General features: G+C 43.0%; 1 non-coding gene across 1 annotated transcript; it reads left to right on the forward strand.

The window, feature by feature from the left end:
- Positions 1-20,047: 20,047 nt before the first annotated feature.
- On the forward strand, positions 20,048-20,127 carry trnae-cuc (transfer RNA glutamic acid (anticodon CUC)). The gene has a single exon. It is a non-coding gene; the product is annotated as a tRNA-Glu (tRNA).
- The last annotated feature ends 959 nt before the right edge of the window (positions 20,128-21,086 follow it).

Here is a 21,086-nt window from a genome sequence, read left to right on the forward strand (position 1 = left end):
CAGGATCTGTTCCCAAGTCCATTGGTCCATCACGCTGTACTCCTGCTGCTCCTTCCTCTTCCGCCGCTTGGTCCTGGTTTGGTGGGTAATTCTGTAACAGCTGTCTGAGGAAGAAGTGGACCAAAATGCGGTGGAGTTAGGGTTCGTCATATTTAATTACACGAACACTATGCAATGTACAAAAACAACAAAACTGACAGCCAACACAGTCCTGTCAGGTGCAACCACAATGACAAGCACAATTACCCACGAAACACAAAGGAAACGTAGGCAACTTATGTGTGACTCCCAATCAACCACAACCCTCTACAGCTGTGCTTGATTGGAAGTCACACGGCCAAAATCAATGAAACAATAAAAAACACACACTCCCTTCTGCCACATCCTGACCCAACTACACCCTCTACTGGTCAGGACGTGACAGTGTGGTAGACAGGATACATACTGTACAATAAATGTCAATCAAGACGGAATATGTTTTTTGTTTTGATGCCAAACAAAAATGTATTTGCTTTGATAGTAATACAGAGTTGTTGTGACAAAAAAAAGTAATATCTGAAGTCAGTGGCTTACACGTTTTTTGTCTCAGGTCTTAATTTAGATTTATTTTTATATTTTATTTTACCTAACCATGTAATGAAAAAATGTCCAGTATGTTATCAGATGGTGCAAGCAATCTTCTGAGAATTAAATAGTCAAGGGATGGGATGATTATTAACCTGTTTTAGAATACTGTACCAAGTTATCTAGCTGAATAAACTAAGTTTGAACCTATTCCTCGAAACATTGAACCACTGTAGTTCACATCAATTATGATTTCTAAAGTGGAAGTTGGAAGAGTTATATTTTAGTGTTTCAGTGAAAGGTTAGTAAGGGAGGCCCTGCTCTCTCGCTTCCCCAGTTGTTTAGTTAATTTTCATTCCAATCTCCTTTGCATTAGCGTAGCCTCTTCTGTAGCCTGTTCTCTCCTCTCTGCACAGGCCATACAAACGCTTCACACCATGTGGCTGCTGCCACTCTAACCTGGTGGTCCCAGCGCGCACGACCCACGTGGAGTTCAAGGTCAGCGGGGTGGTGGTTAGGGTCTGGTCAGCGGGGTGGTGGCACTGGAATCCTCATCTTTCCCAAGTGGACATTCTCTCTTTCTCCCCTGACCCATCTGTCTATCTCCTCCTTTGAATTCCATGCTGTCACAGTCACTAGCCCATTCAAGCTTAACATCCTTATCATTTATCACCCTCCAGGTTCCCTTGGAGAGTTCATCAATGAGCTTGATGCCTTGATAAGTTCCTTTCCTGAGGATGGCTCACCCCTCACAGTTCTGGGTGACTTTAACCTCCCTACGTCTACCTTTGACTAATTTCTCTCTGCCTCCTTCTTTCCACTCCTCTCCTCTTTTGACCTCACCCTCTCACCGCCCCCCCCTACTCACAAGGCAGGCAATACGCTTGACCTCATCTTCACTAGATGCTGTTCTTCTACTAATCTCACTGCAACTCCCCTCCAAGTCTCCGACCACTACCTTGTATCCTTTTCCCTCTCGCTCTCCTCCAACACTACTCACTCTCCCCCTACTCAGATGGTATTGCGCCGTCGCAACCTTCGCTCTCTCTCTCCCGCTACTCTCTCCTCTTCCATCCTATCATCTCTTCCCTCCGCTCAACCTTCTCCAACCAATCTCCTGATTCTGCCTCCTCAACCCTCCTCTCCTCCCTTTCTGCATCCTTTGACTCTCTATGTCCCCTATCCTCTCGGCCGGCTTGGTCCTCCCATCTTGCTCCGTGGCTTGACGACTCATTGTGAGCTCTACCTTTGACTAATCCTTCTCCAACCAATCTCCTGATTCTGCCTCCTCAACCCTCCTCTCCTCCATTTCTGCATCCTTTGACTCTCTATGTCCCCTATCCTCCCGGCCGGCTTGGTCCTCCCCTCCTGCTCCGTGGCTTGACGACTCATTGCGAGCTCACAGAACAGGGCTCCGGGCAGCCGAGCGGAAATGGAGGAAAACTAGCCTCCCTGCGGACCTGGCATCTTTTCACTCCCTCCTCTCTACATTTTCTTCCTCTGTTTCTGCTGCTAAAGCCACTTTCTACCACTCTAAATTCCAAGCATCTCCCTCTAACCCTAGGAAGCTCTTTGCCACCTTCTCCTCCCTCCTGAATCCTCCTCCCCCTCCCCCCCCTCCTCCCTCTCTACGGAAGACTTCATCAACCATTTTGAAAGAAGGTTGATGACATCCGGTCCTCGTTTGTTAAGTCAAATGACACCGCTGGTCCTGCTCACATTGCCCTACCCTATGCGTTGACCTCTTTCTCCCCTCTCTCTCCAGATGGAATCTTGCGACTTGTGATGGCAGGCCGCCCAACAACTTGCCCGCTTGACCGTATCCCCTCCTCTCTTCTCCAGACCATTTCCGGAGACCTTCTCCCTTACCTCACCTCGCTCATCAACTCATCCTTGACCACTGGCTACGTCCCTTCCGTCTTCAAGAGAGCGAGAGTTGCACCCCTTCTCAAAAAACCTACACTCGATCACTCCGATGTCAACAACTACAGACCAGTATCCCTTCTTTCTTTTCTCTCCAAAACTCTTGAGCGTGCCGTCCTTGGCCAGCTCTCTTGCTATCTCTCTCAGAATTACCTTCTTGATCCAAATCAGTCAGGTTTCAAGACTGGTCATTCAAATGAGACTGCTCTTCTCTGTGTCGCGGAGGCTCTCCGCACTGCTAAAGCTAACTCTCTCTCCTCTGCTCTCATCCTTCTAGACCTATCTGCTGCCTTTGATACTGTGAACCATCAGATCCTCCTCTCCACCCTCTCCGAGTTGGGCGTCTCCGTCGCGGCTCACTCTTGGATTGCGTCCTACCTGACAGGTCGCTCCTACCAGGTGGCGTGGCGAGAATCTGTCTCCGCACCACGTGCTCTCACCACTGGTGTCCCCCAGGGCTCCGTTCTAGGCCCTCTCCTATTCTCGCTATACACCAAGTCACTTGGCTGTCATATCCTCACATGGTCTCGCCTATCATTGCTACGCAGACGACACACAATTAATCTTCTCCTTTCCCCCTTCTGATAACCAGGTGGCGAATCGCATCTCTGCATGTCTGGCAGACATATCAGTGTGGATGACGGATCACCACCTCAAGCTGAACCTCGGCAAGATGGAGCTGCTCTTCCTCCCAGGGAAGGACTGCCCGTTCCATGATCTCGCCATCACGGTTGACAACTCCATTGTGTCCTCCTCCCAGAGTGCTAAGAGCCTTGGCATGACCCTGGACAATACCCTGTCGTTCTCCGCTAACATCAAGGCGGTGACCCGATCCTGTAGGTTCATGCTCTACAACATTCGCAGAGTACGACCCTGCCTTACACAGGAAGCGGCGCAGGTCCTAATCCAGGCACTTGTCATCTCCCGTCTGGATTACTGCAACTCGCTGTTGGCTGGGCTCCCTGCCTGTGCCATTAAACCCCTACAACTCATCCAGAACGCCGCAGCCCGTCTGGTGTTCAACCTTCCCAAGTTCTCTCACGTCACCCCGCTCCTCCGCACACTCCACTGGCTTCCAGTTAAAGCTCGCATTTGCTACAAGACCATGGTGCTTGCCTACGGAGCTGTGAGGGGAACGGCACCTCCGTACCTTCAGGCTCTGATCAGTCCCTACACCCAAACAAGGGCACTGCGTTCATCCACCTCTGGCCTGTTGGCCCCCCTACCTCTGCGGAAGCACAGTTCCCGCTCAGCCCAGTCAAAACTGTTCGCTGCTCTGGCACCCCAATGGTGGAACAATCTCCCTCACGGCGCCAGGACAGCGGAGTCAATCACCACCTTCCGGAGACACCTGAAACCCCACCTCTTTAAGTAATACCTGGGATAGGATTAAGTAATCCTTCTAACCCCCCCCCCCCAAATTAAACAAAATATATATATCTATTTATAGATGTACTATTGTGAAGTGGTTGTTCCACTGGATATCATAAGGTGAATGCACCAATTTGTAAGTCACTCTGGATAAGAGCGTCTGCTAAATGACGTAAATGGAAATGTTTTAGATTTGACATTTTCAGAATATGGATGTAGAATCAAATGTAATATTATTTTTGTATTGTTCCCTTTGTATTGTTTGGGCATTTGTATTGTGGGTGTACTGGAAGTTAAATAACTAGAATGAGTCTGATAATGACCTATTTCATCTCCCAGTTATGTACACCACAATGTCACTCATTCACGCCAAAGAGCAAAGTGTCTCGGTCTTCTCATTGGTTAGAGTAAAGAGCTCCCTTATGAGAAGTAGCAGTCAAATGCCCCATATTTTCTGACAGTGTCCACCATTGTGCTTTCTGGAGGTCTGGCTGGGGAGCAGGGATGCTTAGCTGCCTGGGAAGGCAAGCAAGAGGGATCCCTCAGCTCTGATCTGAGAGACCATGGCTGATATTCCATCCCCCGGGGCACCACGGCAACACTGACTCTTGTCAGACCCTGGAGGTCCCAACCTGTCTCAGAAATACTGTGGATCAAACACTGTGCGACAGAGCTGTCAAAACAGCTCTCGTCTCTTTGAAACTTAAAAGGACTGACTCAGAGTAATGATAGTGTTTATCAGTATGACATGGAGAATAACTGGACTCTGTTAACTTGTACTCAAGTTAAAGCTAGTGTGATTTGACAGTATGTGTTTCAGAATCATTGCTATGTCCTAGTTACTTACATGTAAGTCAGCATTTCACGGTAAGGTTTACACGTGTTGTATTTGGGCATGTGACAAATAACATTTAATTTTATTTTATTTTATTTACCACGTGTCCTAAGAGGATGGTCAAATCTATTGCAGACTTGCAATACCACCTCTCTCATATTTCACAAACTCTGATGTTCTGAATAATGCTCTGGGGATAAGATGGCCTGTTTATTTTCCCCTTGGAAATCTGAGGTACCTCTGCCAGAATATAAATGAATAAAGATAATACAAAAACATGTGTGGGCATATACAGGGGGAGTGAATAAAAAAACAATAAGGTAGATAATTTACGATAAGCTGGAAGATTAATGACCGTTCCTGAGGATCCCAAATTAAAACATTGTTGTTGTACACAGTCCTTTTACAAGACATAATTAATTACCAGCCGCAGTGCATACAATTGTTTTCAAATATATTGTGTTTACTTCATGGGTAAAATTTCATAATTTAGATGAATTGTTCTTAGGGACGATAATCTCCTAGCCCTGATTGAAGACTTCATGGGAAAGCCGCCAAAATGTGATGCAAGGGAAAATGAACTAGGAAGTCACAATATGCCCTTCTACATCCTTATACTAATGAAGGAAAATGCATGGTGATTTTAATAATGACTTTCAAGCAGTGGAAGCACAGTACCAGTACCCAACAGGAGAAACTATAAACATAAAACAACATTGAGAAAATTATGTTTGGGTTTGGTTTGCCACCTAAGTCAACGAGACTCAATAAATTATGGCCCATCTCACAGTAGAGATACAGCCCCAGAAAGCATGGAGGATGGTTACTGCTTCATCTCATCATCAATCAAACACTAAAAACATTTAAAGTCCTGTCGATATAGGATGGCACCTTGTATGTTATTGAGAGGTCTTTGGCAAGATGGGAAACAAATGGACGCAGAAGAATCCCAGACCAACCTGTAAAATACACTCTGATCTGAATCAATGCGCTGTTTTACAATCTGAGTGGAACTGGAATACATTGTCTTAGTCCCAAAATGCACCCTATTGCCTATACAGTGTACTACTTTTGACCAGGGCCCATAGGGCTCTGGTCAAAAGTGGTCCATTAAATAGGTAATACGGTGCCATTTGGTACACAGCCATTGTCTCTTTATTTAAGAATGAGAGAACAAAGAAAGGTTATGTAACGTCGTCTTAGGTTGGTGACATTTTCATTAACTGTAAAACAGGACAGTGGCATGTCACAATATCATTAATACTGCATTATTTCTCCTCCAAACTTACATTTGCCCTTTTTTAAATGAGGAGACAAGGAAATGTATTGCAGGATGCAGGCTCCATCCAATAACTAATGCAGAGTTGTGTAATGTGTTATGTAAAAGCAGAAAGGCATGTGGCATTTCAGATTACTGCAAATGGGTAGAAGGTGAACAATTATAAACTGCTATTTTCCAACTAGTCCTATGGCACAGCTTATAGTGAAGGGATAGCATACTGTTCAAAGACTACAATATAAGGCATTGATGAGTTTCATGCAGGGAGCCATTCAACACAAATTCTGCATGTCAATGATAGATATCAATTTATTTCCACATCACCACACATAATTGGCTTGCTGATGATGATTTGTTTGGGCTATTCATTTCTTACTATTTTGTAGACACTTTTCAGACAAAAATAAATTACATGGGTACACCTGAAAGAAACAAAATATTTTTCATGCATGCCATTTACCTTTGTTGTAATAATTTCAATTTTTCCCCCTTCTGAAGACCATAAATGGTGAAAAGCAATTGATCTTGAGGTTGAGTAAGTGCATTTTCCAAAGCAAATAGAGAAGAGAATCAATTCAGAGGGAAGAGCACCGGTGCCACAATTGTTTGTGGGTATCAAAGGCTAACCTTTCCATCTCATGAAACAAACAGACCATAAATCATTGGTGATTGGACAGTGTAGCTTTACTCTCGCAAGGGCCTTGCTGTAATAGCCGCATCGCCACCGCTGATACAAGCAAGCAAAACTAATTTCACTGGTCTAACTTGAGTCTGATAAAAACTTTGTCATTTTGTTCTTTTTGGGGGTTAAGAAGGAGCCCAGGGGAGCATGATTTCAAAATGAACATGTCACTGGGGCTGTCTTCAACAAAAACAGGGATAATAATCCAGTGTAACCCCACATTATGTCAATACTCTTACTGAGGTGTACTGACAAATTAAAAGATTCTAAGACATTAAAAAAATGTGCAGTGCATCTCCTCCTCATGGACTGCACCAGATGTGCCAGTTCTTGCTGTGAGATGTTACCCTACTCTTCCACTAAGGCACCTGCAAGTTCCCGGACATTTCTTGGGGGATTGGCCATAGCCCTCACCCTCCAATCCAACAGGTCCCAGACGTGCTCAATGGGATTGAGATCCAGGCTCTTCGCTGGCTATGGCAGAACACTGACATTCATGTCTTGCAGGAAATCACACACAGAACGAGCAGTATGGCTGGTGGCATTGTCATGCTGGAGGTTCATGTCAGGATGAGCCTGCAGGAAGGGTACCACATGAGGGAGGAGGATGTCTTCCCTGTAACACACAGCATTGAGATTGCCTGCAATGACAACAAGCTCAGTCCGATGATGCTGTGACACACCGCCCCAGACCATGACGAACCCTCCACCTCCAAATCGATCCCGCTCCAGAGTACAGGCCTCGGTGTAACGCTCATTCCTTTGACGATAAACGCGAATCCGACCATCACCCCTGGTGAGACAAAACCGTGGCTCGTCAGTGCAGAGCTCTTTTTGCCAGTCCTGTCTGGTCCAGCGACGGTGGGTTTGTGCCCATAGGCAATGTTGTTGCCGGTGATGTCTGGTGAGGACCTGCCTTACAACAGGCCAACAAGCCCTCAGTCCAGCCTCTCTCAGCCTATTGCGGACAGTCTGAGCACTGATAGAGGGATTGTGCATTCCTGGTATAACTCGAGCAGTTGTTGTTGCCATCCTGTACCTGTCCCGCAGGTGTGACTTTTGGATGTACCGATCCTGTGCAGGTGTTGTTACACGTGTTCTGCCACTGCGAGGATGATCAGCTGTTCGTCCTGTCTCCCTGTAGCGCTGTCTTAGGCGTCTCACAGTACGGACATTGCAATTTATTGCCCTGGCCACATCTGCAGTCCTCATGCCTCCTTGCAGCATGCCTAAGGCACGTTCACGCAGATGAGCAGGGACCCTGGGCATCTTTCTTTTGGTGTTTTTCAGAGTCAGTAGAAAGGCCTCTTTAGCGTCCTAAGTTTTCATAACTGTGACCTTAATTGCCTACCGTCTGTAAGCTGTTAGTGTCTTAACGACCATTCCACAGGTGCATGTTCATTCATTGTTTATGGTTCATTGAACAAGCATGGGAAACAGTGTATACAATGAAGATCTGTGAAGTTATTTGGATTTTTACGAATTATCTTTGAAAGACAGGGTCCTGAAAAAGGGGTGTTTCTTTTTTTGCTGAGTTTACATATTCCCCCCTATTATCTGTGTGTCCTCTGCAATGTTTCCTGTAAATAGGAGGTAAGAAATTGGTATGCATTAGTCCACAGTCACTTTTTTAAGATGAGCTACTTTCCCCTAATGATAATCATCTCCTGGTACGGCACAGAAATGGTGATTAAATGTTGATTTTCCATTGGAGAGGAGGTGCGGGTGATGTATTTTATCACACTGAGTTGTCCTCTAAGGGCTGATTGCAGAGGTTATCTAGGAGTAAGAAAATCTCTCTCTCTCCCTCCCCCAGGAAAGACCTTGATGGATCTGCTTTGTCCCTGAGTAGTAGAAGAAGGCTATGATTCTGTACTGGCCGACTATATCACGTACGTGTGCTGTGCAAATTTCCCTTCTAGAAACTGAATCAAGGGCATGGGGGACTGCATACATTTGAACAGACATGGTTGATTATTGAGTGAGATAAAGAGAGACTCATCTTCATTCACATGGCCGTTGAGAGTACATTGTGGCCTCAAGCCATGGCGGACATCATTATTGCAAATGAAAATAGCCTATAAGTGACACCCTTGGTCAAACTGACTCTGCGACAATGATGGTAATACACAGTAGCAGCAGAAATTAGTCACTGACTTGAAATTCATGTCCTTATAGCTATCTTTCATTGGCAGCATTATATTAGTATGAAAGCCATGTACTGTACAATAGGAGCAAGGCTTGTGTTAGGGAAAATATTCTCAGGTTATGCCCAAAGCCTGGTAGCGAATACATCTTTAGTAGAGCCAAGATGCAGTGGCATACATGTATGGCTTTTACAAAGACATTCCAACAATAGTTGTGCAGAAATGTTCTGACAAAAAGATGAAATACTTCCAGTTTTTCGAAAAATGATACAAATCAAAGTCTGCTCTCTCCTCATCCTAATATGAGCCACATCTGTTGAGACTGGACCCCGAATCTTTCATTTTCACTTTCTCTCAGTCTGATCTCCGATTGGCATTTAAACAAGGATTAGAGTGTCCTAGAATGGATTGACATTTGCTCTGAAGACGCAGGGCTTTGTCTGTTCTGGTCTCTGTATCTATCCCTGCACAATCATACTTGTAATAATTTAACAAACTACCTTCATGAAACTACCATAGTCACCTGCTTTAACATTTTATTTTGAGAACATATTGAAAGTTACATAATAACTGCTGGTACTATTATGGCGTCCTTTATTGTTGTGAATAGTGGGTTTTCCAAACTCTGTATATGGTTCTGAATTGTATGGATATTGGAACAGAACCTAAGAGTTTTATTAAGAAGAGCACCATAGCTAATGGAAGTCTTAATTGAGGTAAGAGCGGCACATTAAAATGCTAATGCGAGAGTGTGGTCCAACAGTGAGGCATAATCTTAATGGTAACTTAAGCACTTACTGCTAACTGTACACTATGATCTGAGGGAGCAGGCTGTCTGCAGTTCTGTCTGTTTATTTAAAACAACTAACTTTAGTTGTTTTCAATAAACAATAATCTTTACAGTGGATAAGGTGGACATCAACTTGCAGTTGATATTAGCAGCTATGAAATGCTTACTTACTACTTATAAATGTGTTATGAATTCCTCATATAGGTACCCTTCAAATGAAGTGATACCACTTTTTGTTGTGTTTTGAAAGTCACTTATTTTTGTTTTTGAAGTCACTACTTTTGGTTTCAAGTGAACACTTGAACACCAGCCTCCATCAAATAGGTAATTTCTGCTACTTTATCAGATGATCTGCAGAGGCATATTGTATGTTCAGCAGGCGTTTTGAGCCAAAGTCCTGCAACTACTGTAATGAACATTGTTAGAGAAACAGCAAATGCAACACCCAGCAAATGAAAGAGCAAATGTAACTCCCAGCAAATGAAAGAGCAAATGTAACTCCCAGCAAATGAAATAGCAAATGTAACTCCCAGCAAATGAAAGAGTAAATGCAACACCCAGCAAATGAAAGAGCAAATGTAACTCCCATTGATGGAAATAAAAAGGCAGTCACGCATGCACAGGCATATATGTCCAGTGCGTCTCTAAGGTATAAGTGACATTGAGCAGATCAGCACAGATCACCTAGTCAACTGTGTCCACTCCACTGCAGTACTTGATTCCACTCTACTGCACACATAAAAGTATGAATGTCGCATTACCACATCAATGCTAGGGGAGATTGATTTCATTCAGCCGTGTTATTAGAGACTTGGAGGAGAGCCAATGGACAGGCAGTGCAGTGCAGGGGTTGTCTTTGACAATTCAATTAGATGGCTTCATCCTTGTGCCATTGCCAGTTGACCTGCCTTCTACAGTAGTTCACACTGATGATCTGCCTGAAACAAATGGCATCATTTGGCAGGGTATTATACAGTTCCTTATGTTCATCCAACCTATTGATAATGTTGACTACAATTAATGACGTCAAAAAAAATGGTATGAACATGACGAGGCTTTCTTAACCGGTTCCTGTGAAAAGTTTGTGTCTATATTCCTTTGTAGAAGGTATTCTGATAATTGCTCAGAGTAACATATTCTACGTTTAGGGATTGATTCATATACATTTACATTTTAGTCATTTACGAAATTGTTATCCAATAATACGACAACATGACATAGTTACTATAGTGCTAATGCTGCTTATCTGTAAGTGTCGACGTTGAATGCAGACAATCTACTGCGATGGCATTTCAGAGGTCACAACTTAACTCTCAACAATTGGACCTTTGTGCTTTAGCAATGTGTTTAGTAATTGTTTCCTCTAGTCCTTGGGTTCTGTGTAGAACAGAGATGTAGCCATTTTCCTCTTTCTATACTGGTTTGTTAAATGGATTGTACAGGCTACTCTCTTCATACAATCACTGCTGTAGAATACATCACTCCAGTACATTGTGTCTACACCCCCATTAGGTATTCCTGTAAGCAGCCTCTTTGAAATATCAAAGAGGATTAGATGCAGGGCTCCTCTGACAGTCTGACTGCATTACATTGACTGTGAAGACTATGAACCCCCTTTCAATCATAGCCAGATAACAAATAAGGAAGGTCTGCATCATTTCTCAGCCACACATATTTTAATTTAATGGTAGATGTGATATCTGCTTAGAACCCAAATTATTCAGGGGAAATGTACCAGCAGCAGTATACATGGTCACATATAAAATAAGCTACATATGCAGCAAAAATGAACCAATACCCAGAGGTGGTACAGCACAGTTTTAATTTCACAGTATAATCTTCCTTTGGTGTGATAAAGCCCCAGAAAGAGTTCAGAGGGTTAGAAAAGCCTTCCTTTGGAGAGTGACCTCACACGCACTCCCTGTTATGATATGGGTAATGCGTTCTCCTCCACGACCCCAGGACCATGCGCTACTCCTTAGGGGATCGGGCTTTCAGCTCGACCGCCCCGAGCCTCTGGAATGCTCTCCATGACCACCTGAAGGCACCACAGACTCTGGGCTCCTTTAAAACGGGCCTAAAGACCTTTCTCTGTAGAAAGGCTTTCTGTTGATAGCTGTGTTCCTTGGTGTCCTTGTCCCTTGTAGCGTTATCTGGGTTAATTATGTCAGTTGCCCTGTCTTGTGTCAATTTGTTTTTATTTATTTTTATTTTATGCACTTTGAGATTATTCTCTATAGTGAAAAGCACTTTAGAAATGTAATAAATAATATATTGTTATTAATATTCTCCCTCAGGTCATTACATTGTTTTTTTGGCATTTTGGAAGCGGAACCATTAAAACTGTCACTTTGATGCAAAATGAGCACAAAGGTAGACTTAGGTGACCTTGACTGGACATTTGCATAAAAGAACACTCCAGTCCGACAACATTCTGCTGCCTGTATAACTCTCAGAGTCAGCAAGCTGTTTCCTGCCACACTACACCAAACCAATGAATCCACTCTGGGTCTGTGGAAATACAATGATCTGATGAACATGCTTCACAATGATATTATTATTGTGTTGCCTGTGCTCTCTATACGTGATTCTCGATATAAATTGCATTTATTTTCACTTCACTGGCACACCACACAACACAAATTCACTCTGAATCACCCTGAGACTATCAAAAATGATCTCATAATGAGCCTGCTTCATCAAGTTTCAAGTTTTATTAGTCGTATGAGCAGGATACACATGGTATACACCGTCCAACGAAATGCTTACTTGCAGGTTCCTTCTCGACAATGCTACAACAATAAAAAATAATAAAAGATAAGAATATGAACATAAAGTAAATGGCTCAGTAGAATAGAATAAACATTTTAGCATAAGTATAACAAAGGAAATAATAATTTATAGTCCAATATTTACACGTTTTTGGAATAGGTATTGGGGAGCAAGTCTTGAAATGGTACTGCATTTATCAATCATAATGTGTGTTGCATGAATGATCACTGAGTATACAAAACATTAAGAACACCGGCAGCAGGTAGCCTAGTGGTTAGAGAATTGGGCCAGTAACTGAAAGGTTGCTGGATCAAATCCCTGAGCTGACAAGCTAAAAATCTGTCGTTCTGCCCCTGAGCAAGGCAGTTAACCCACTGCTCCCCGGGCGCCGAAGACGTGGAAGTCGATTATGGCAGCCCCAGCACTTCTCTGATTCAGAGGGGTTGGGTTAAATGCGGAAGACACAGTTCAGTTGTACAACTGACTACTGTAGGTATCCCCCTTTCCATGAAATAGACTGACCAGGTGAAAGCTATGTATGATCCCTTATTAATGTCACTTATTAAATCCACTTTAATCAGTGTAGATGAAGGGAGGAGACAGGTTAAAACCTCTATGGGATCGGTGTCCCTAAACTGGGACAGTTGTTGCTCAATATGCGATAATGTGACTAGAATGATGTTGTAAACAACAGCCAACTTTCCGGGACATAGACATCTTATACAGTGAGAGAAAAAAGTATTTGATCCCCTGCTGATTTTGTACGTTTGCCCACTGACAAAGAAAGGATCAGTCTATGTTTTTAATGGTAGGTTTATTTGAACAGTGAGAGACAGAGTAACAACAAAAAAATCCAGAAAAACGCATGTCAAAAATGTTATAAAATGATTTGCATTTTAATGAGGGAAATAAGTATTTGACCCCTCTGCAAAACATGACTTTGTGATTGCCAACAAGCGTTTTACCACCAAGTACTGAGGTCAGACGTTTCTTGTAGTTGGCCACCAGGTTTGCACACATCTCAGGATGTGTGCAAACCTCCTCTTTGCAGATCTTCTCCAAGTCATTAAGGTTTCGAGTCTGGCAACTCGAACCGTTTGGCAACTCGAACCTTCAGCTCCCTCCACAGATTTTCTATGGGATTAAGGTCTGGAGACTGGCTAGGCCACTCCAGGACCTTAATAATGTGCTTCTTCTTGAGTCACTCCTTTGTTGCCTTGGCCATGTGTTTTGGGTCATTGTCATGCTGGAATACCCATCCGCGATCCATTTTCAATGCCCTGGCTGAGGGAAGAAGGTTCTCACCCAATATTTGACGGTACATGGCCCCGTCCATCGTCCTTTTGTTGCGGTGAAGTTGTCCTGTCCCCTTAGCAGAAAAACACCCCCAAAGCATAATGTTTCCACCTCCATGTTTGACGGTGGGGATGGGGTTCTTCGGGTCATACGCAGCATTCCTCCTCCTCTAAACACGGCGAGTTGAGTTGATGCCAAAGAGCTCCATTTTGGTCTCATCTGACCACAACACTTTCACCCAGTTGTCCTCTGAATCATTCAGATGTTCATTGGCAAACTTCAGACAGGCATGTATATGTGCTTTCTTGAGCATAGGGACCTTGTGGGCGCTGCAGGATTTCAGTCCTTCACGGCGTAGTGTGTTACCAATTGTTTTCTTGGTGACTATGGTCCCAGCTGCCTTGAGATCATTGACAAGATCCTCCCGTATAGTTCTGGGCTGATTCCTCACCGTTCTCATGATCATTGCAACTCCACGAGGTGAGATCTTGCATGGAGCCCCAGGCCGAGGGATATTGACAGTTCTTTTGTGTTTCTTCCATTTGCGAATAATCACACCAAATGTTGTCACCTTCTCACCATGCTGCTTGGCGATGGTCTTGTAGCCCATTCCAGCCTTGTGTAGGTCTACAATCTTGTCCCTGACATCCTTGGAGAGCTCTTTGGTCTTGGTCATGGTGGAGAGTTTGGAATCTGATTGATTGATTGCTTCTGTGGACAGGTGTCTTTTATACAGGTAACAAGCTGAAATTAGGAGCACTCCCTTTAAGAGTGTGCTCCTAATCTCAGCTCGTTACCTGTATAAAAGACACCTGGGAGCCCTAAATCTTTCTGATTGAGAGGGGGTCAAATACTTATTTCCCTCATTAAAATGCTAATCAATTTATAACATTTTTGACATGTGTTTTTCTGGATTTTTTTGTTGTTATTCTGACTCTCACTGTTCAAATAAACCTACCATTAAAATTATAGACTGATCATTTCTTTGTCAGTGGGCAAACATACAAAATCAGCAGGGGATCAAATACTTTTTTCCCCTCACTGTATGGGCAAAAAGCTTACATTTTTGTTAGTCTAACTGCGGTGTCCAATTTACAGTAGCTATTACAGCAAACAAATACCATGCTATTGTTTGAGGATAGTGCACAACAACAAAACACTTTCATCACGGCAACTGGTTTGATACATTCACCTCTGAAGGTAAATAATGTACTTACATTCAGTAATCTTGCTGTGATTTGTCATCCTGCGGGTCCCAGAGATAAAATGTAGCATAGTTTTGTTTGGTAAAATCTATTTTAAATTCATATGTAGGAACTGGGTTCTTCAGTTTGACCCCACTGCTGTCTCTGGCTCCACACCCACCTCACCCAGCCATCTAGATGTGTGAAGGTTAGTGTATTTTCTTTAGGGAAGCTAATGATCCATCATGTATGACATTCCTGGGAGTGTGTAAACTTACATTTGTGATTGTTCTCTACAGTTATGTACTTGAAAATGTATAAATTGACCAATTCAGCACATTTGGGCAAACTCCTGGCAGACTTGATAAAAATATTGTGTAGTGATCTAATTCTTCACTGGATCAGTCTGAAACTTTGCACACACACTGCTGCCATCTTGTAGACAACATCTAAATTACACCCAGAATCCTTTCTCAATGTATGGCCTTTCGCTTGCATTTCAAAGATGATGAAAAAAAATATGTTTTTTGGTCATATTATCTTTTACCAGATCTAATGTGTTATATTATCCTACATTAATTTCACATTTCCACAAACTTCAAAGTGGTGATGTTGTTGGTCCATGTCAAGTCCTCAGTGATGTAGACGCCGAGGAACTTGAAACTGCTGACTCTCTCTACCGCAGTCCCGTTTATGCAGATCGCTTCCTCTGCTTTTTAAAGTCAACAAACAACTCCTTTGTTTTGATGACGTTGAGGGAGAGGTTGTTGTCCTGGCACCAGAATGCCAGTTCACTTTCCAACACCCTATAGGCTGACTTGTCATTGTTGGTTATCATACCTACAACCCTGGTGTCGTCAGCAAATTTGATGATGAAGTCGCGCAAAGCCACACAGTCGTGGATGAACAGGGAGTACAGCAGAGGGCTGAGGACACACTCCTGGGGGGCCCCTGTGTTAAGAATCAGTATAGAGGAGGTGTTGTTGCAAATCCTCACAGCCTGTGGTCTGGCCGTCAGAAAGTCCAGGATCCAGTTGGTGTCCAGACCCAGGGATGTGAGCTTGGTGTCGAGCTTGGAGGGAACAATAGTGTTGAATACTGAACTGTAGTCAATGAACAGCATTCTCACATAGGTGTTCCTCTTGTCCAGATGTGTTACAGTCATGTGAATAATGATGAAAATGGCATCTTCCGTAGATCTGTTAGAGGGTAGGTCAATTAGAGGGTCCAGTGTGCCTGGCATGCTGGCCTTGATGTAGGCCATGATCAGCCTCTCTAAGCACTTCATGGTGAGCGGGGTGAGTGCGACGGGGCGATTGTCATTTGAGCATGTCACCTTGTTTTTCTTCGGCACTAGGAAGCAGTGCCCACTATGGCCTGGGATTGGAACAGGTTGAAGATATTCGAGAAGATACCCCCCAGCTGGTCAGCACACACTCTGAGGACACGGCCAGGGATGCCATCTGGGCCGGCGGCTTTGTGAGTATTCACTCTTGAGAGTTTTCCTCACACCAGCCTCGGAGAGTGAAAGTACCTGTTCATCCAGAGCAGCAAAAGTCTTCCTGGATGGCTTGGTATTTTCTGCATCAAAGCAAGCATAAAATGTGTTAAGCTCATCTGGGAGGGAGGCTTCAGTGGGCACCACACAGCTGAATTCGCCTTTGTAGCCTGTGATAGTCTGTAGTCCTTGCCACATGTGTCGAGAGTCTGAGTTGTCGAAACACCAATTAAAGTTTGACTGATTACGTATATTCCTCATTGTTGATGGATGAGTCCTGGGTGGATGAATCTTTGAACATATTCCAATCATTATCTCAAAACAGTCCTGCAGCATTGAGTCTGCCTCCTCTGTCCAGCGCCTCACTATTCTCTGTGTTGGTGGCTCCCTCTTAAGTTTCTGCTTGTAGGGGGGAGTAGGAGGGCGTGAGATGGCTTTGTACGTGTTATAAATGTTCTGTATATATGGTCCAAAACTAGTTTTTTTCTTGTGGGGCAGGATACATATTGATGATATTTTGGAAAAATGTGTTTTAAATGTGCTTGGTTAAAATTACCAGTGACAATAAAGACTGCTTCTGGATGAGAGAATTCTTGCTGGCTAATGATCTTGTACAGTTCGACGAGTCACGACCTGGTGTTTGCTTGTGGCGGAATGTAAACAGCTGTGATAATAACACACGTGAATTACCTCTGCATATAGTGGGGTCTGCATTTTAGCATCAGAAAGTCTGGTGAACAGGAGCTCGAGATGTTTTTAAGTTCGGTACACCAGGAATTGTTGATGAGAAAACATACCCCTCCCCCCTACTCTTACCTGAAGCCACCGTTCGATCCATAAGGAAAATGGAAAAGCCATCTGGTTGAATAGCAGAGTCAAGTGTATTGCCATAAGCCATGTCTCTGTAAAAACAAAGACACAGCATTCCCAGATGTTCCTCTGCGATTGAAGCCTTTCTCTGAGTTCAACGTTTATTTTACAGCGATTGGGCATTAGCCATCAGAATACTAGGAAGAGGAGGCTGTGTAACCAGTCTTTTCAGCCTAGCTTGGAGTCCCCCTTCCTTCCTCTTCTTCATCACCAGTGTTGCCTTTGGTCATCTTGGTCAGAAGCAACAGGAAGCCCACTGTGAGGGGAACAAAAGAGTGAATGTATTATTCCAGATCTGGGAGGCTGAGAGATACAGTCAGTGTATAGATTCTGATTCATGATCCAGAAGTGTTTGTCAGTCATAGGGAAATTATTGCACAAACATTCTGAGCAAACAAAGTAACAATTAACAAAAAAAATTCCATAAAAAAAGCAAAGTCGAGTAGGAACCTGCAAGACGAGCACCCTCCTCAGCGCCGCCATCTTAATTACATCTCATGATATATTCCTGCTGTGCCGCTATATGTCTCTCTATAGATTTTACTTTCTTTGACTTCACTGCTGAGGAGTTGAACAGGAACACATATTGACCCACAGCTGAGTGTAATGAGCTGAAATGTTTTCTTGTCTCCTGCTCTGCTGTCTAATCAATGTCTTTGTTTACAGCACTCATGCTGGGAGCTGGATATAGACATATGCGTGCTGTTGGGATTGTTCTTATAGTTAGTGTAGTTATTCCCTTTACGTTTGAAGTAGCTCTGACTGACAGCCTTGTTGATAAGTTCAGAGCAGAGCAGTACTGGATATAAGAGAGTAGCCCATAATGTATACTCTTGTTGTATATTCCTAAGTACAATAACTACCGTGCAGTAAATTAATTGCTTATTAAATTAATTTATTTTCCATCTAAGCTATGTGGAGGTCAGATGCCTCTCCATACAATGTCAGTAAAAACATGTCAAATTCTTTACACATACTGTATGTCCTGAGAAGCAGCCAGGAGAGGGCATTAGAAAGCCACAGGAAAGGGTTTAAAGACTATAAGTATGCAAATTGTAGCTTGCAATTGAGAGAATACAGTTAAAAACCGCAGGCAAAATTGTTCATGTCTATTTGTCTAACTTAGAGGCATACTTATAGTGTACTGTTACACTACGCACCTAATATTATATCTTAACCAGCTGATTTAGATAAGAATAAATATTTCAACTTACATTAAATGCCAAGCCTCCAACAAATGCTGGTTTCTTTTAATGGCTGGTCATGCTTCACACAGACAGCATCTGTAATAATAACTTTTTATTATTCATCGCCTCCCAATGGCTTACGTACCGTACACACCATTCTTTAACGGTCGATGGTACACAAGTGTGCATGCATGCACGCAAACACACGCAAACACACACATACAAACACACACACACTCGAAGGACACACACTGCACCTCTGTACTATTCTGTACTACTCTAACTTGGAGGTAGAGCTATGCTGGTCTAATTGTGTCTTGGAGCTACTCTTGTCATCTCTGGAGATCTCATTACAGGATCCACAAGCTGTTCAGGCACGTACAACCCCCCTTCACTCTCTCAGCACATTAACCCATAGTTAATGTACAGTACAACTCACTCAGATGAGATCTCTATTGCACTGCATTGCATTGACGTCATACCTACATCAGTTATTGTTGATGATGAAAGTGTGCATAGTGAATGCATCGAGAAATAAACAAGACACAGAAAGAAATTCTAATAGATGGTTCCTCAAGTTAGGTCTCCCTTACTTACTGCCTACCATCCATCCATATCTGACATGTCTATTTTCTTCTCTCGAGCTAACGATGTGATGTCAGTTCCCTGAATGTTAGCAAAGTTTGGTCGATTGTTGAGGATGTAGCTGTAGTAGCTTACTGCCAAATAACTCTCTGTAGTTGATGACTATTGACAGTATTGTATAGTAACTCATTGTGGAGAACTTTAAGAAAGAACATTCACTCTTCCATTGATTTGAAAAAGGAGAACAAAAATGTGATTTATAATACCTTTCTATACTGTAACTATGCAGATTTTAAGTCCTTACGAATTTCATGTCATTGATTTTGGTAGAGAATTGCAATACCAGGATATTGGGTTCGATTCCCGGGACCACCCATACGTAAAAATGTATTCATGCATGACTGTAAGTTGCTTTGGATAAAAGTGTCTGCTAATTTAATTATATTATATTTCAGGAAGACCAAACCTCTTTTCCTCTTGGGTGCAAAGTCAATATTGGACCTGACCTCAACTTCTCCCAAAATGCTGTGCTGCAGGATGACACACTTTAAAGTGTACTCATGCACAGCAAAAAACATTCATAGGGCCTTTTAAAATATTTTTTCCCCCAAATTATGTTTTCTTGGTTTTGTTTTTCCTGGTTTTGGGTTTCCCACATTATTTATATTTTACCCCATTTCTTTCACACTTTTTTTTTATATAAAAACAACAAAATTCGATTTTCTGAGTTCACAACAATGCTTAAACCACAGCAGATGATGACTTTTGAGGTCTGGGAAAAATCTAAGAAACTTTGAATTTTGAGTATAGTTGCTCTTTAATTCAGTGAGCATACCCTGCATTGTTTTTCGGTTAGCGGGTTTTCTGTAGTGCAGTAAGCGCACATGTGATGTAATTCAACCGCCAATGGAATAGGTGGAGTAAAAGGCTAGCAACACTCTTACTCAGAGCCTCATGAAATGACACTATCTATACAAGACATTCTACTGACCCTACTGATGTCACGACTTCTGCCGAAGTCGTGACCCACCCTCAGTTGCGCTGTTTGTTTGGGAAGTACTGGTGGCCTACCAACTGTGGCTCAGTTGGTAGAGCATGGTGTTCTCAACGCCAGGGTTGTGGGTTTGATTCCCACCGGGGACCAGTACGGGACTTTTTAAAAATGAAATGTATGCATTCACTACTGTAAGTCGCTCTGGATAAGAGCATCTGCTAAAATGACTAAAATGTAAAAAATGTAAAAATGTACCTTGGTCAAGGACGTGACGGTTTATGCTGCTGTGATAGCACACTGTGGTATTTCACCCAGTAGATATGGGAGTTTATCAAAATAGTTTTTTTGTGGATCTGTGTAATCTGAGGGAAATATGTCTCTCTAATATTGTCATACATTTGACAGGAGGTTAGGAAGTGCAGCACAGTTTCCACCTCATTTTGTGGGCAGTGTGCACATAGCCTGTCTTCTCTTGAGAGCCAGGTCTGCCTACGACGGCCTCTCTCAATAGCAAGGCTATGCTCACTGAGTCTGTACATAGTTAAAGATTTCCTTAATTTTGGGTCAGTCACAGTGGTCAGGTATTCTGCCACTGTGTACTCTCTGTTAGGGCCAAACATTCTAGTTTGCTCTATTTTTTGGTGAGTTATTTCCAAAGTGTCAAGTAATTATCTTTTTCTCATGATTTGGTTGGGTCTAATTGTGTTGCTGTCCTGGGGCTCTGTGGGGTCTGTTTGTGTTTGTGAACAGAGCCCCAGGACCAGCTTGCTTAGGGGACTCTTCTCCAGGTTAATCTCTCTGTAGGTGATGGCTTTGTTATGGAAGGTTTGGAAATTGCTTCCTTTTAGATGCTTTTAGAATTTAACCGTTCTTTTATGGATTTTGATAATTAGCGGGTATCAGCCTAATTATGCTCGGCATGCATTATTGGTGTTTTACGTTGTACACAGAGTATATTTTGCAGAATTCTGCATGCAGAGTCTCAATTTGGTGTTTGCCCCATTTTGTGAATTCTTGGTTGGTGAGCGGACCCTAGACCTCACAACCATAAAGGGAAATGGGTTCTATAACTGATTCAAGTATTTTTAGCCAGATCCTAATTGGTATGT

This window comes from Salmo salar, chromosome 20 (genome assembly GCF_965601325.2).
Source record: "Salmo salar chromosome 20, fSalSal1, whole genome shotgun sequence".
NCBI lineage: Eukaryota > Metazoa > Chordata > Actinopteri > Salmoniformes > Salmonidae > Salmo > Salmo salar.